This window comes from Dioscorea cayenensis, chromosome 9, assembly GCF_009730915.1.
Source record: "Dioscorea cayenensis subsp. rotundata cultivar TDr96_F1 chromosome 9, TDr96_F1_v2_PseudoChromosome.rev07_lg8_w22 25.fasta, whole genome shotgun sequence".
NCBI classification, from domain to species: domain Eukaryota; kingdom Viridiplantae; phylum Streptophyta; class Magnoliopsida; order Dioscoreales; family Dioscoreaceae; genus Dioscorea; species Dioscorea cayenensis.
In genome coordinates this window covers 8,171,882-8,177,626 of record NC_052479.1, presented here as the reverse complement: position 1 = coordinate 8,177,626, position 5,745 = coordinate 8,171,882, and the positions used below count along the sequence as shown (strand labels likewise).

Below are 5,745 nucleotides of genomic sequence, written 5' to 3'. Positions count from 1 at the left end.
GTCCAATCAAAAAAAATTCTAAGTGTTCCACACGCCCCTGTGGAATTCCACATGGGCGTGTGGAGCTTCATAGGGGTCCTCATAGGGGCATTCACATACCCCTGTGTCTTCTCGGTATGGTGAGGTTTTCTCTGCAGGAAATCACAGGGCGTGTGAAAATTACCCACGCTCGTGTGTAATGCACAGGGTTAGACATAGGGGCAGACACACGCCCCTATATCTTCACGAAATAAAGCTCTGAACGTCTGCAGAGAAACACACGCCCGTATGGAAATTCCACATGGGGCGTGTGACCGTCATAAGGCCATTCACAGGGGTAAACGTACTCCCTTGTGTCCTCTCGGGATGAGCTCTGAACGCAAACATACGCCTGAGTGGAATTTTCACATGGCCGTGTGTTTTCTCTGGATTACTTAGAAAAAAATCATGGACTTAGCAAAAAATTTCTTAACATTTACAAGTACCCCAAGTCTGTCTATATTATGCAAAAGTAACCAGAGAAAAATGAAAAACACACTCAACGACCAAGAACTTCACCAAAACACATTTAAGCACATGAAAGCATGAAAGATCCATGAGAAAATCACAATAATAGCATGTAAAAGATCATGACACCAACAGTTAAGCTCTTATTCATGTAAACGCTAACTAAAACCAAGAAAAATAGTAAAGGCTTGGGTTGCCTCCCAAGAAGCTCTTGTTTAACGTCACTGAGCTTGTCGTACGTCTTCTTACCTCACAGGGGCTCATAGATGAAGATTTTCCTCTTACCCATGACCTGAAAAAATGATGAACATAGTCTTTTGAAGGTAGAGGGAGAGTTCTCGGATTTGTTACCACACAAAGGTTGGTCACCCTTTCTCCATTCTTGCTCATCCCCATTAGCCTTGGGGCATTTCTTGTGACGTCTCCTTGCACGCTTCATCTTTTGAAGCACTTTCTTCATGATCTTAGAGGTAGATGGTACCTTTTTCTCTAGACCAAGCATTAAGACTTCTTCATTTTCCACTTCTTGGTCTAACAACCCCTTGTACGGGTCTAGATTCAACATTTCTTGCACATATTCATCAATTAGTTCATTGGTAGTATCAAGAAAATAAAGAGTATTATCAAAGCCCAGAGAATGTCACATGGTTTTGGCAAGGCGGTATGTAAGCTTGTCGTAGCCAACCCTTAGTGTCAACTTCCCACCGTCCATATCGATAAGTGCCTTGGACGTGCGCAAGAATGGCCTCCAGAGTATTAATCACCGATGCACTCTCCTCCAACTTCCTCTTGTTGGTCAAAAAATCCTTCAAGAACATCATATATCGAGGCATTTGGGACAACAGCTCCACAAAAGGAATGATGATGTGCAATTCCTTGAATAGACCCAAGAATTTCTTGTATTGCTCATCATCTTGGTCTTTCTTTAACCTTGAAGGATAAGGGATTCTTGGCTTGTAAGGGGGGGTGCCACCTCCTTCTTCTTGTTTGCTCTTTCCTCAACCTCCACGACCTCAGGTGCTTTTACATTGGTTTTCTCATTTGGAAGCCTACCTTCAATCTCACGACCACTTCTCAACTTGATTGCCTTCACATGTTCTCTCAGATTGGTTTCGATGTTACTAGTATCCGATAATTGGAAGAATCATGTCAAAGCTTTCTCTAAGTCGGTCATTCGGGTCTCCAAGCCTGAAACTCGGTTCTCCATGTTTGGGGCTTGTTGTTGTTGTTAGAAACCCGGTGGTGCCATGACCTTTTGTTGCCCTTGATTATTCCAAGAAAAGTTCAGATGGCTCCTCCAACCCGGATTGTAGGTATTGCTATATGGATTTCCTTGGCCCCTCATCGCATGACCTAGAAAATCGACTTGTTCCACCGAGGATGTACAACCAATAGAAATAGGGCAATCGGATGGAGCATGGCCTCCTCCACATCCGTTACAATTCATCACGGCCGCCAATCTAGGAGAAGTTAGAGTGTCTAACTTCTTGCTCAATGACTCCACTTGGGCCGCTAACGATGTAACCGCATCAATCTCATGGAGACCAGCAACTTTCTTTTTCTTTCTTACATTCCATTGGTAGCTATTCAAATCCATTTCTTAAATCAATTGTCGTGCTTCACGCGGGCTCTTGCTACCTAAGGTACCTTTTACTGCTACATCATGTAACTACCTTGTGATAGGGTTTAACCCGTTGTAAAAAGTCTGAATAATCATCTACTCAGGAAACCTATGTTAAGGACATTTCAGCAGGAGCTCCTTGAACCTCTCCCATGTCTCAAATAGAGACTCTAATTCCATTTGCATGAAGGAGGATATTTCATTCCTAAGCTTTACAGATTTTCCGGGAGGAAAATATCGGCAAGAAAAGCTTCTACCATCTCCTCCCATGTAGTAATCGATGCTTTAGGTAATGAATGTAGCCATTGCTTCGCTCTCCCCTTCAAGAAAAATGGGAAGACTCTCAACTTGATGGCATCATCCGTAACACCAATGATCTTGAGCATGTGGCACACTTCCAAAAAATTCTCTATTTGATATTTGGATCCTCATCGGCCAAATCATTAAACTGTGCGAACTGTTGTAATATGTGGATGAATGCCAGCTTTAGCTAAAAATTCTAAGCCGTAATTAGTGGCCGCACAATACTAGATTATGTACCAAAAACTGAGGGTCTGGCATAATCAGAGAGTGTCCTCTGCTCATTCTGTTCTGCCATGTTATCCGACCCTTCATCTTCTACTTCAGCTTGATCTGACGGTTCTTGCACAGGTTCTTTACCCCTTCTACGAAGTGTTCTTTCAAGTTCAAGATCTCCTTCAACCAATGTCGAAAGGTTCCCTCTGGTCATAACCTGGAGTTGCAACTAAAGAAAGAAAAATAAATCAGAACGATGATAGAGTAAGAAAGTATAAAATACAATGAGTGATAAATAGCTAAAGTAGCAAAATGCAAAATGTCTCTAAATGCCTATCCCCCAACAACGACGCCAAAAACTAGACAATGCCACTTGCGTATGACCCACAAGTGTATGGGTTTGTCGAGGTAATAAATTCCCAGGTGAGTGAGGTATCGTATCCATAGGGAATAGTGATCAGAAACACCAGGATTGCTATTTAACTATGAAGAAGATGAATCAATGATAGTGTGAATAAAATTGATGTGAAAAGAACTAAAAGAAATAAGAAAAAGAGGCACGATAAAATGAGAGGAAAGGCAATCGATAGAAAGTGGGGCACTCAAACATTGCTCACCCTAGGACTATTGCTTCAAGTGCAAGACCAACTATTATGTCTCCTAACTGATGCTTAATGAGTCATGGAGATCCTAAAATACACGGTCCCAAATCTGAGGTCAATCGTGACTAACTCTATACTATGACCCGGCGGAGAAATCGTTCAGTCTCGACATCTCATATTGTGCACAGTTGCAAGAAGCTCTAGAGATTCCAAGTGATAGACCCTATTCCTATACATAGATCTAACCCTTTGGTTCAGGCAAAAGACCCTTAGTTACAATTAAGCCCTAGATACTAAGGATTACTTCAACGCTTCACTCTGTTGCTCGCGCAACATAGCACTTTACTCTATTGTGGCCGCAAAGAACTCTAGGAATATGGAGGTAGAATAAATCACACCGGAGGGGAAAGGGAACGCTCCACTATCTCTTGACTCACCCTCTCAACCCTCTCCAATCTAGCATTGTCTAACCCTCATGGTGTGTTACTCATCAACAAAGGTTACCAAGATATACTCTCAACCCAAGTGTCATTCTAAAGGAGAAATCATTAAACAAGTATTCAAGATTGGAACTCAATTAAAGACATCAATTAAGGAAAGCATAATAAAAGGTCAATGAAACAATAACATCCTAGGGTTTACAAGTCCAAGTACCCACTAGGGGGTTTAGCTCTCCATGGAGCAAGATACAATTAATAATGAAATTAAAATTAAAAACATGTAATCCATGAGAAAACCCCCTTAGTATTCGTGTCAATAGTCTTGTGGAGTAGCCTCATCCTGTCCAAAGATCCCCTTGTCAAGCCTAGGGCACACCTTGCTGGATCGGTACCGACGAAAGCTACCCCAATAACCATCTTACAAGAGAAACGCAGTGTTGAAGCCGTAGAACTACTCCAAAAACCTTGCCAAAGTCCCTCTAAGCCCTAGCCGCAAGCCTCTCAAAAGATGGAGAAAAGATGGAAAAAAGGATCCTCAAATCGGGTTGAATCGTGGCTTTATATAGGGCTGGAATCGGGAATCCACACGGGTATGTGAAAATTCCACACGCCCGTGTGAATCTGCAGGAATCTGAATTTTGGCAGTCTGTGAAAAGTAACTGCTATAGTAAATTGCTACAGTGATTTGCGCCGGTGCTTGCTACAGTGTTTCGCCAAAAAACACTCCCGAATTCACACTTTTTATCGAGGCAACACAAACGGGCACACGTTTATGCCGTAGATCGTGTCACTTCTTCAAGTAAAGGCACATTTGACATTAATCTTGCTAAATTTGCACAAGTCGGAACACATGAGTGTGACTGCCTTTGTGCCCCTCTAATTTACATAATCCATTGATAACAATGGAGGTTTGCACATACTCATATGTCTTTGAGCAAAACTTGCTTCTTCTCGCGTGTTCACTTCAAGATTCCATCAACATAATACATACGCAATCTACTTTGGTTTCTTTCTTCTCTATTTGGCTCCACAACCCTATATGCGCAAAAGAACACAAAAACACATGCACTAGCGATAAAAATCTTATAAAAATAATGCTCATCGAAGGAAAAGAATACTTCATATTCGAAGTACACAAACACTTATCAAACCACGCCTGAGTTGGCGAAGCTCAGGGCCTCAAATCGATGGTCATCTCCAACAATAGGAAATTTAAGGGCATGCTTATATATATATATATATATATATAGGTTAAGGGGTTTATGTCAGAGTTAAGGAAGCTACAAAGGTTCAAATCAAGGGTGTAATAGAAAAATAAAAAAAAATTAAACATGAGTACTGATTTATCAAGCATGGAAACTTTCTAAGCACTGATTAGGGTGCTTGAAACATTATGAATCCTTTTTAGTCCTTTTTTCTTATATTAAATGAAGCTATGATGGGGATATGATGGACCTCTAAGGTATGTGTGAATATGAATATGCAAATAATGTTAGAGTGAGTCTGTGAATACAGCAAGTGCACTGGTCGTCAAGTAATACCTCGTGGGTGAACACGAGGGTCCTATTTTCCCAGGAATGGTGAGAGACTCCTATTACTTCCTTTCCACTTAATCCATAGCCTAAACGTCTATGTTGTTTCTTTAGTCTACTTCTACAATTTATTAGATAATACAATTAAGGATCATTAAGCACAATTGGAAGCAGTTTGATGGTCAAATGATAGTTTTCTTGATTATTACTTATGATATGCGTTGAGTATGATAATCGTGTTCTAGTATTGAATCAAGAGAATTCAAAGGCCTACTAGTACTAATCTCTTGGTAACCAGGTCTAAATTACTAGGAACTTAAGATAGAATCTCTTCCTATTCAAGCCTTCTATGTTTGCCTTAAGTTCAGGAACTCCTCTAAAAGGGGCAAATAAAACCCTTAGCCTAAGGGATGATCAATCTCTAATCCAGAAACCTAGCTATGCCTAATCTCTTAGAGAATTCATAGATCTAACATGACATGTGTGTTCTAATGTAAGGGCATATCTTCCTCACCACATTAACTAAATAAGCGTTTAATCAATCATGC

The 5,745-nt window shown here is 40.8% G+C and overlaps 1 non-coding gene across 1 annotated transcript; it reads left to right on the top strand.

Moving 5' to 3' along the window:
* Nucleotides 1-2,213: 2,213 nt before the first annotated feature.
* On the top strand, nucleotides 2,214-2,320 carry LOC120269558. The gene has a single exon (XR_005539208.1). It is a non-coding gene; the product is annotated as a small nucleolar RNA R71 (small nucleolar RNA).
* Nucleotides 2,321-5,745: the final 3,425 nt, after the last annotated feature.